At 50.6% G+C, this 11816-nt stretch overlaps 1 long non-coding RNA gene across 1 annotated transcript; it reads left to right on the top strand.

Annotated features, from left to right (window-relative positions):
• Positions 1-8462: 8462 nt before the first annotated feature.
• On the top strand, positions 8463-11181 carry LOC123382379. Its single transcript, XR_006590675.1, has 2 exons — positions 8463-10007; positions 10376-11181. It is a non-coding gene; the product is annotated as an uncharacterized LOC123382379 (long non-coding RNA).
• The last annotated feature ends 635 nt before the right edge of the window (positions 11182-11816 follow it).

Genomic DNA, 11816 nt, shown 5'->3' with positions numbered 1-11816 from the left:
CCTCCATGGGGAGATTTAGTTCAAGAGCAGAAGGGAGCTCCTGGATCTCCCATGGGTTTCGTATTTTATTTTTGACCTCTAAAGTGAGGGCGGTCCTGTGCCCTCAGCCTGTGGAGTCTGTGCCCCACAGCTGCACCGCACAGCTGTCCTGTCCTCTCAACCCGCGGAAGAACCAAGGGTCCCTGAGTCTCCCAAACTCTTGTTTTATTTTTAAAATTAAAGCACAGTACAAATTACCTCTTTTGAGAGTGCAGTTCTGAGTTTTAACCCGGCCACAGATTCATGTAGCCAGGAGCACAATCCGGACATGGGACAGTTTCCTGTCTCCTAAGAAGCCCCTCATGGTGCCCATTTTCAGTTTCATGTCCCCTACCCCACCCCCTAGGAGCCACCATTGTGTTCTCTGTCGCCATAGTTTTGTCTTTTCAAGAAGTGATGTAAATGAAATCAGTGTGTAACCTTTTGAGTCTGGCTTCTTTCACTCAGCATAACACCCTGGAGATTGTTCCGATAATCTGCCAGGTTTTTTTATTGCCAAGTAGTGGTCCAGTGACACACTAAGGTTTAGCGACCAATTTACCAGTTATAGGGCATCTGGGTTGTTTTTTGGGCTATTATAAATAGAGCTGCTGTGTAGGCATTCATGTATAGGTTTGAAAACTTCTTTAAGTAATGATCTTTTTTTATAAAGCTTTTTTAAAATTTCTTTTTAAATGCACAAGCCGGGGAGGGGCAGAGAGAGGGAGATACAGAATCCAAAGCAGGCTCCAGGCTCCGAGCTGTCGGCACAGAGCCCCATGCGGGGCTCGAACCCACGAACCGTGAGATCATGACCTGAACCAAAGTCGGATGCTTAAGACGACTGAGCCACCCAGGCGCCCCAATAATATTCTTTATTTAACCCACTGTATACTAAATATTGTCCTTTTAATATCTGATCAATATGCAAAATTATGGGGTGCCTGGCTGGCTCAGTCAATAGAGCATGTGACTCTTTATCTCCAGGTCGTGAGTTTAAGCCCCACGTTGGGTGCAGTAGAGCTTACGTTAATATATTTAGATGTATATTTTACCACGATAGAAAATTTTTAAAAAGTTTTTTAATGTTTATTCATTTTTTGATGATGTGTTGCAATGTGATTTATTTATTTTTCTATTTATTTATTTATTTATTTATTTATTTATTTATTTATTTATTTATTTTGTTTATTCATTTTAGAGAGAGAGAGGGAGACACAGAATCCAAAGCAGGCTCCAGGCTCCGAGCTGTCAGCACAGAACCCGACGCAGGGCTCGAACTCACAAACTATGAGATCATGACCCGAGCCAAAGTTGGACACTTAACCAACTGAGCCACCCAGGCGCCCTTCAAAAATTTTTAATGTAAACAATAATGTGGAATTTCTCATTCATATGAATGAATGACTAGCATCTGGATGAATGAAATTCATATGGATGAATAAGAAATTCCACATTATTGTTTACATTTTTTATATTACATTTTTTTACATTTTACATTAAAATTAAATTTTATTTTATTTATTTATTTATTTATTTATTTTTAATTTTATTTATTTAAATTTTATTTATATTATTTAATTTATTTAAATTCACATTGAAATTATGAATTTTCTATTGTGGTAAAAGACACATCACAAAAGTTACCGTCTTAGCCAGTTTTTAAGCTTACACTGTAGCAGGTTAAGTACATTTGGGACATTGTGCAACCATCACTACTACCCATTTTCTTCTTTTTTATAATTTTTTAATGTTTATTTACTTATATTTTGAGAGAGAGATAGTGAATGCAGGAGGGGCAGGGAGAGAGAGAGAGAGAGAGAGAGAGAGAGAGAGAGAGAGAATCCCAAGCATGCTCCACGCTGTCAGCACAGAGCCCGATGCAGGCTCGAACTCACCAACCGTGAGACCCTGACCTGAGCTGAAATCAAGAGTTGGACGTTCAACCCGCCGAGCCACCCGGGTGCCCTGCTACTCTCCGTTTTCAAATTTTGCATCATCCCAAACAGAAGCAATGAGTCCCTATTTCCCGTTCCTGACTCCTGGTAACCACTGTTCATTTCCTGTCTCTGTGGACCTTCTTCCTGCTGTAGAGACCACGTGAAAGTCCACTGAGCCAACACGTGTCATTTTGTGCCTGGCCTGTTCACTAACAATGTTTTCAAGGTTCCTAGTGCCCTGTATCACTCCTCTTTTTTTTTTTTTTTTAATGTTTATTTATCTTTGAAGGAAAGAGAGACAGAGGATGAGTAGGGGAGGGGCAGAGAGAGAGAGAGAGAGAGAGAGACACAGAATCCGAAGCGGGCTCCAGGCTCCAGGCTCTGTCAACACAGAGCCTGATGCGGGGCTCAAACTCATGGGCTGTGAGATGATGACCTGAGCCAAAGTTGGACCCTTAACTGACTGAGCCACCCAGGCGCCCCAGAACCTCACTCCTTTGTACAGCCGAATAACATTGCTCTGTCTTGATGTGTCAGGGTTTTGTGGGCTCACCTGCTGATGGACGGCTGGGTCACTGCCCCCTCTGGCCCCTGTGGATACCGCTGCTTTGGCCACCGCCCCTCTGGCCCCCATCACCTCCGGTTACTACTCTGAACACGATGTGCAAACGTGGGCTCTAGCCCCTGCTTCCTGTTTCCTGTTCCCACCCGCCGTCCATGACATCTCTCTCGAAACAGCTCAGCAGCCCCACGAGGCAGAGACGGGTCCCATGAGCAACTCCAGGGCCCAGCACTGTGCCTGACACCCAGTAGGTGCTCAAGCAGATCCCTGGGGCTGGGGACCAGGCTGTGCCCCCACTCCCAAAATATGCCAGTTTGACACCAGCTGAAGGCATTTGAGTTTCTGACGGTCCCTGATCCGCCCAGAAACAGAGCCTCCAGAAGGTACTCATGTGTCCTTACCCATCCCCGGAGCGGCTGGACCTTGTGGGAGGCGGGAGGCGCCCCAACAAGGCTGCAGCGGTCACACCCCATCTCTTCTCCCCGGGGCCCGCTTCTCTGTCCAAGCACCGGGTGCTCCGCGGTCAGTCCCCGCTCCCTGCCCCAAGTGAGGTGTGGAGACCCTAGATTCTGACAGGTCTGAGCCGCTCGCTCCTCCCCTGCTTTCTCCCAGGAGTCCCACATGCGGGGCATGAGGTAGTAAACTAGGTCGGGGTGGGAGCTTGGGGTCTGCACTGCTGGCTATCCAAGTGGACTGGGGGTCACGCAGGGCCTCTCCTGGGCGGTGCTTCAGGGCGCGGTGTGCATGCAAGTCACGGCAAACCACAGGAGCAGGTGAGCCATGGGCGTCTGTCACTCCAGGCCCAGGACCGGCCAGGACAGGGGAGAGAGCCTTCTGGCTCAGGTGAAAGCTCCGGGTTTTATTATGTTGTCATTAGCCATCACTAATTCTGACCACCGGGGGCGAGGGAAGCATCTTTCCTCCCCTACCTCAGGTTCTCAGGGGCGTGGGCGTGAGATCAGGGCCCAGCACGCAGTAGGCCCTTCATAAATGCTGACTTCATGCCTGCACCCCAAAGAACGACCCTGATAAATTTCTACCACACGACATTATCAGAGCACAGAAAATCTGCCCCAGTCTCGGGGCAAAAAAGTGTAAGGTCGCTCGTCTGTACCAGAATAGAAACATCTTCATTTCTATTTATCAGAAGAATCCTGTCGGTGCAAGTCAGACGGCAGCCAAATGTGTTTTTCCGAGCGGCACCGTCAACCAGGATTATAAACTCCTGTGGGTTTTTCAAGCACATCTCAGTGAATCTCCAGGGCAACCTTGTGGGTACTGTTCTTCTCAAAGACTAATGAGTAAACTTGTGGCTCAGAGCTTAGGACACATCTGGACTGGATGGAGCCGGCCAGCTGTGGGGAGATGTCCAGAGGCCATTATCCAGGAAGGGGTGTTACAGCAAACACTCCGCGCCCAGGGCCCAGGAAGAGATAAGCCACACGCACTCAGGGAATCAGTCACCTCCAGAGGCTGAGCCCAGAACCTTGGCATCGGACTCCTTTTATGACTGGGAGGGTCAGGGGATGAGAGACAAAAAGGGAGGAGGCCCTTATCAGTGGTGCTATCAGGGCAGTTGGTGGACACAGCAGGCAAACAAGATTACAGAAGCCAAAAGTATGCAAGGGGATGCTAATCCGCCTTGGGCGTCTGGCTGGCCCCTTGTATCTTGTTTTTACTAGCTTTTCCTCTCAGGGGGAACAGCAGTGCAAAGGCCCTGGGGCAGATTGGTTTTTGTCCACTGTGTGGCGCAGGATAAGGGCAATAATAGAGAAAAGTGACAGCAGGGATCAGGACAGGATGTGGGGAGGCTGTCAGCAGGCGCCTAATGAGGCTTTTCATCCTGCTCTACCATTACGAAGGGCCTACTATGTGCTGGGCCCTGGTTTCAAGTCTCCCCACCCCCACTTTCCTTTCCTCTACCCCAGCTGTAGTCTCTAAAGTGACCCCTGAGCCTGCCGGGTCCCCACAGCCAGTGATCCCCTCCGAGGGGGAATGGGGAGGCAGGACCGAATTCAGACCAGCCACTCTCCAGGGAGAGTTACTCTCCCCTGCGCCCCGTCTCCACATCAGTGGTTCACACGGTATTTTCTGCAGCTTAAAATGCCTCGCGGGCCACATCTCTCCCTGCTGCAGCCTTTGCTGACATGGACGAAAATCTGAATCTCCTCTGAGCATCATTCTCATCTGCATTCAAGTCAGAACTAAGCGCGGAGGCCCTCCTATGTGCCCGAAGCTGTTCTAGGCTCGCAGAGTACAATGAGACCCCAAAAGGGTCCCACCTGTGTCCCCTCCTGGAGGCCGGGGCTGACGGCCGAGACCGCCTTCCCTCATTCGCTCATTCAAGAACTCATTCACATCCAGACAATGGGGTATTATGAAGCACTAAAAAGAAGTGAGCTTTCGAGCCTGAAAAGAGGAAACTTCCCGGGCGCGCATTACCAAGTGAAAGGAGCCTCTCTGAGAAGGCTGTGTGCCCACCCTCCGTGGTGGGACTCCAGCCCTAGGACGCCCGGGGAAAAGGAGAGCTCAGGAGGCCGTAAAAGGATGAGTGGTCCCAGCATGTGGGGAGGAGGGATGAACGGGGGTAGCACAGAGGACGTGAAAATACTCTCCGTGAGGCCGTAATGATGGATATGGATCCTTGCTGTACGTTTGTCCAAACCCACAGAATGTGTAGCACCAAAAGTGAACCTGATGGGGTTTTGGGGTGATGGGGGGGTGGTTGGGAGCTCACAGCCAAGAAAGAATTCTTGAAGACGTCTTGGGTGCAAAAGTGATTTTCTTAATGCACGAGGACAGGACCCGCGGCAGGAGGAGCTGCCCTGGGGTCGTGAGGGGTAACTCATTATATACCCTCAGGTTGGGAGGGGGTCAGGGATAGCGGAAGACTAAGGAATTTTGGAAGCAAGGTTTCCAGGACCTTGAGGCTGTTGCTAGGGAAATGCCATTTATTACCGTTTAGTAAAACCTCAGTCATGAGACCCTTCAGATGTATATCAGGGGCCATAAGCTTGGAGGATGATTGCCAGCATATACTTGGGGGGGGTTGTTATGCCCAGAATTCGTGATCCCCAAAGACCACTAGGGAGCCGAGTCCGATGCAAAAGCAAAGAGCCTTTATTCGAGCTAGCTCGAGCTCAATCCCCTACCTGCACCGACGCAGCGGTGAGATACCAGGGAAAGAGAGCGAGTTTCAAAAAGACAAAGGTTTTATTGGGGCCTGGGGGCAGTTGGTGAGGTAATGGCTATGGCCTCAGCCGATTGGCTGGGGAGGGGTCCTGGGGAAGGGTCCGGCAGGTGAGGGAGGGTTTACTCAAGGGGAGGAGGTGTGGTCAAGGTGAAGGACACAGAACAAGATGGAGTCAAGGGGAGGAGGTGTGGTCAAGGTGAAGGACACAGAACAAGATGGAGTCAAGGGGAAGAGGTGTGGTCAAGGTGAAGGACACAGAACAAGATGGAGTCGGCTGGCGTAGGCCCGCCCTTTCAGGGTAAAGGTAAAGGAGGTTTGCAAAGGAATTTTTATGTGTTTGAGGAGACTCACGGGATCCTGGGGGGAGGGGAGCTGTCAGGATAATGTTAAACCAAGATTCCCTTTTGCCCCCAGGAAAGTGTCACCATCGAGGCAGCTGAGCTCCTAGAGGGAGGTCACTCCTAGTTTCAAGGACTTGTCAGTGGGCTGTAGGCCCCCATTAAGGGAGTTTAATTTTTCATTTGCTTTCTTCCCCCATCACCATGACAAACACTGAAACCCCTTCCATCTTGGTGAGGGTGATACTAGGGCTCCAGGAAATGGAGTCTGTAGGTTTCTGGAGATTAGGCTGTGGATAAGATGGCCTTTTTTTTGCAGTTTACTGAGTTACCCATAAACTGAGGGAGACTCCTGTCCTGCATGGCTGTGGTCTCCATCAGCCAACCATGTGCTTTCTTTCCTTTCCCAGTTCTTGGGCAGCCGGGAGAGTCTGAAGACTATCACACACATCCCACGGGGGGGGGGGGGTGCTGTTAGCTTGTACCTGCCCCCAGCCTGCCCCACGCCGCCTCATCAAACCCACAGCCACACGGTCCCCCGGTGTTTACAGCACAGACATGGCTTAGAGACATCTCCAGAGCTCTGAACAGGGCTCGTGGCTTCGGAGAGAACCGGTCTCCTCCCCGCTTGGAGGCCGTGTCCGTGGCGGGGCATCCAGTGTGTGGCTGGAGGTCAGAGGCCACGGTCAAATTCCACATCTGCTTCTCCTCAGGCACAAGAAAGCTGCCCCCCTCCCCCCCCCCCCCCCCCCCCCCCCCCCCCCGCCAGCATCTCCCTCTTCTTGACAACTTATTTCCGCTGCTGGCTTCCTCCCTGCTCCTCTGCTAAGCCGCCTCCTCTCTGCCACCCCCTTGGCCCCAGCAGCACTGGCTCCTGCCTGGCTGTGGGCCCCAGCCTCCCCTCAGTGCCCCCTTTCCCCTTGAGAGCCAATAGGAGGTTTTCAATTGCATCGTTCTGCTGTTTAATGGATCCTTCCCACAATAGACACCCTCCCCTGGCAGGGCCCACATGGGGTCTGACCTTCTGGCCTGGGCTGACACCGCCCCCTCAGCCATGATCAGCACTCTGAGGGCCAGAGGGCAGAGGGCAGCAAGGGTTTGGGGACCGGGGGACAGGGGAACCTGTGGCCCAGAACCTGCCCCAGGGAGGCAGGACGGCTCTGGAGGTGATGCCCCAAGCAATGCTCCCTGCACTGTTGGACTCCACTTCTAAACAGAAATCCAGAGATAAAATGAAGACTCTTATGATGATGACTGCAGAGCAATAACCCCCCCCCCCCAGCACAGGGTCCCCTTGGGGGGCCCAGTCACCCTGGTTTTCAGCTCCCTGCTGTCCCCTTCCTCCCACGCGCTGCTCCAGGAGGGGCCTCCGGCCTTCGCTGCCTGTTTTGCTTTGCACATGCTGTTCCCTCTGCCGGGAACAGCCTCACTGAGGTGTTCACTGAGTCCTCAGACGCCTGGGTGCTGGGTCCCGGCAAGGGCCCCGGGTGAGATCAAAAAGTAACAGAAGTTGGGGCGCCTGGGTGGCTTAGTCATTTAAGCGTCTGACTCTCGATTTGGCTCAGGCCATGATCTCACGATTCGTGAGTTCGACCTCCCATCTGGCTCTGCACTAACTGCATGGAGCCTGCTGGAGATTCTGTCTCCTCCTCTCTCTGCCCCTCACTTGCTCCTGCTTTCTCAGTCTCTCAAAATAAATAAACTTTAAAAAAAAAAAAGGAATTTATGTTAAAAAAAATAAGAGAAAGTAATAGTGGAATTTGTATCATCGCTTATTTTGTGCACTCTGGCCACGGTTCCCAGCCTCGGATGGCTTCCCCCCACAGGGAGACAGGGGCAACATCTGGGAGTATTTTCTGTTGTCAGAGCTGCGGAGGGAGTCTGGGCTTCTGACAGCAAGCTGGGGGGAGACCAGGAACGCTGCAGGGCACAGGACAGCCCCCACAGCAAGGTAGGGTCCTGTGTGACGTGTCAACAGGGCTGAGGCTGAGAAAACCCATGTATGGCGTTTCCCTCACCCAGCACATCTCAGGGTAGGTCTGCAGCAGGGCACAGGTGAGGCCAGCTGCGTGCCAAGGCCCCTCCAGGCAGGTAGGACCAGAATCCTTGCCGTCTGATCCTGAGGACAAAAGACAGCTGACCCCAGGAAATCAGGGGCGAGGTGGCTGTGGACGGCCTCAGGGGACGCAGTCTGTGGGCAGACAGCTGCAGTTCGCCCTGGCCCTGACAGGTCCTCTGCCTGGCTGGCAGGCCTCTGCCTGGAGCTGTGGAAACGCAGACAGCCCCTGGCCCTCCGCCTCACTTGCAGCTCACGACCCTGGGAGAATCCAGTGGGGGGGGGGAGGGACGGGGAGGGGGCGGGGGAGGGATGCGGTCACCAAGCACAACCTTTGTCTTTGTCTGAGCCTGGGTGTTCTACCTTAGCATTCTGGGTCACAGAGCCTCAGGGCACCTGGGGGCTCGGGTCATGATCTCACCATTCGTGAGTTCAAGCCCCACAACAGGCTCGGTGCTGACAGCTCAGTGCCTGGAGCCTGCTTCGGATTCTGTGTCTCCCTCTCTCTCTGCTCCTCCCCTGCTCACGCTCTGTCTCTCAAAAACAAATGAATATTAAAAAATTAAAAAAAAAAAAAAGGAAGAAAAGAAAATGTATGTTCCAGATGAGGCGCAAGGGCAGGGAGGGACCCGCCATAATCAAGGCTGGTGGTGAGCTTTTCTCAAGGGCTGTCTGACCATGTGATCACCCAGCGCAAAACCCCCAGTGGATTCCCAATGTTCATGCAACAAAGAGGAAGATCGTGTCTTGTGGGTGGTGGGGGCTACAGAATTTCCTCTGGGGTGGGAGGACGTGGGGGAGGCCACATTTTGGAAGAAGTGGGGAGTTGGGAACATATCTTGATGTTTCATTTGCTTTACCTTCTCGACTCCTGCCGCGTTATTGTAAAAAAGCAAACGGATGATTTTATTACTGTGTGTGTATCTGTGAAAAATGAAATATTCCCATTGTTTTATCCTTTTCATTTAAGTGGGGGATATTTTTCAGGAAACCATAGCAAAGAACATGTAGGGATCACTAGTTACGTGCTGGACGTTGTCATTAGCGTCCAGGATCCCACGCCATTGCATTAAAAATGAAAGGGCAGATTTTCAGCCTCGGAAAAATTGAGGAATAATTACAGCCAGTGGTACCCATGGAAACAATCGGAAAAACAATCTTAATGAATTCGGACACCTTTCTCTCTTTCTTTTTTAACCATGATATGGTAAAAGGCATCTCTTGCATACAGAGTATATTGTGCCGTATCTGAGAAACCCACCTTGTTTTCCTGTTAATGAAATAGCAATGCATACGCATGGACAGACTGGGTCCCCCAACGGGCATTAGTCGTGAATTTGGGGAGCGTTTCATGTCACAGCTTGGGTCAAGGTCCCCTGTGTACACGCTTGACCTGGGGCAATGTTGTACTCAGGAAGGGATTTCAGCCCGCAAATTCTGCTTTATTTGGAACCTCTGTGATCCCGGATCATCTGTGTCTCACTGAAATCCACCAATGAGGGCTGTTTCCATGGCGACCCTGTGCAGTCTCAGGCCATCTTCTCTCTCCAGGCGACTTGCGTGGCCCCCGGGGCATCTCCCTCGTGGAATCCTGCCATGTCCCCTCCTCTGCACGCACACAGCAGCCTGTCAGCCGTGCCCCTGCCCTGCTCTCCGTCCTCAGACCCTGCCCTCAGCCCGCGTGTCTAGCCAACTAACAAAATGGACAATTTTCTCTTGCTTCTGATGGGGTCCCTCCTCTTAGGAGATCAACACATTTGCAGGACGTCTCTTGAATAGGAATCTCATTTCAGTTACTTCTTACTTAACAGAAGCAGGAGGTTTTTCTGTTGAAATAACTCATTTGCCCCACTCGGACCCACTGCCCTGGACTCCACACTGTCTTCACCGGGACTGGGCCGTAAGTGAAGCCGCAAAGCCCCTGGGGGTCTGTGAGGTGTGCGTTCAGTAAGCTGTGGTTCTTCCCTCTCTGGCTGTGTCATCTTCCTTCCTGGCTGTCCTGTCTCTTATCCTCCATGCGTGTGCTGACATCCAGACTTTCGATCTCCCCTCACCGTAACGTGACGTGCCTGGAGACAGCCAGCTCGGTCCCTTTCGCTGTTTCCCCCTCAGTTTTCATCGCAAAATTACTTTGAGCAAGTACGATCTAAAAGCCAAACAACACTGCTTTGTGCATGTGTGACATAAAAAAAGGGGGGGAAAGGAAAATCCTTTATTGTGGCAGAATGGAAGCAGTATTGTAAAGAATATTCTCAATATTTTCCCTAGAGGCCACTCTTTTGGAATCACTCGGGCAGGAGGAGCAGCTGGCTAACGCCACAGGAGGCCCATGGAGGCGGGACGTCCCTGGCTCGATGGCCCCCTTCCTCTCCTGTCCACGGTTCTCTTTCCCTTTGCCTCATTTCCTGACTTTCATTGCAGCCATCAGTGTCTGAATGCGTATTCATTCGCTTGTGTGTGTGCACTGGCCTCCTGTCAGGGCCCCAGGGACAGCATCAGGCCCTGGGCACCGAGATCCTTGCCTGTCCAGTTCACGTCTGCCTTTCCCAGACCCGCCCGAATGATGCTGATCTTCCCCGATGCTACTTCTAGACTAGATCTCGGATATATGCCAAATACTGTAACAGATGAAGTGATTTTCTGTGGCTTTTCTGGAACCAGAAAGCAGTGGAAAAAACTTCGTTGTCCATCGCAGGGGAACTGCTTACGTCAGTCTTGGTGTCTTCATACTGTGGGAGATTCTGCGACAGTCCAAAGAGAATGAAGGTGATCTTGACGTACGGATGGGGAACACGGCCCAAGGTGTTTTGTCACAGGAAGAGGACACGTGCCCAATTGCATAGACTATAATTTTGTATATTATGCAAATATGGGAATATAATCATGCATAACAACATGTGAGTGATAATTTTGCATAAATATATGCAAAACTTGGCTCTGAGGTGAGGCATAAGAAATTGGTCTTACGGGACTTGCCACCAGAGAGGCAGAGGTGGGAGAGGGATTTCTTTTTGTTCTGTCCATTTAGCATTTTCGCGCTTGCCTTCAAAATAAATTGTCAATAGCAGGCATAATTGAAGACATAACTGATGACCTCTGTTTTATAAGCTGGGCCAGAGGTTAACATTTATATGATATGTGCAGTAAGGCTTTCCAAACGATTGCAACAGAGCCAGGAAAGGAAAAAAAAAAAAAAAAAGATCAATAAATGGGGTGCCTGGGTGGCTCGGTTGGTTGAGCGTCTGACTTGGGCTCACGTCATGCTCTCGTGGTTCGCCAGTTTGAGCCCCATGTGGGGCTCTGTGCTGACAGTGTGGAACCTGCTTAGGATTCTTTCTCTCTCCCTCTCTCTTTCTGCCCCTCCCCTGCTTGCTCTGTCTCTCTCAAAATAAATAAATAAGCTTAATTTTTTTTTAATTTAAAAAAAATAAAATAACAAGGTAAAAATAAGCTTTTATTTATTTTTTTAATGTGATCTGTTTTTAAGGTTTTAAGTAATCTCTACACCCGATGTGGGGCTTGAACTTACAACCCTAAGATCAAGAGTCACATGCTCCAAGGACTGAACCAGTCAGGTGCCCCAAAAGTCACCTTTTATTTATTTTTAGATTACGTTAAAAAATTTTTTTAATGTTTATTCATTTTTATAAATTTTTTTTCAACGTTTATTTATTTTTGGGACAGAGAGAGACAGAGCATGAACGGGGGA

The sequence above is a fragment of the Felis catus genome, chromosome E2 (genome assembly GCF_018350175.1).
Source record: "Felis catus isolate Fca126 chromosome E2, F.catus_Fca126_mat1.0, whole genome shotgun sequence".
Taxonomy (NCBI): Eukaryota; Metazoa; Chordata; class Mammalia; order Carnivora; family Felidae; genus Felis; species Felis catus.
Note: the sequence above shows the minus strand (reverse complement) of the source record. Positions and strands in the feature narration are given on the sequence as shown.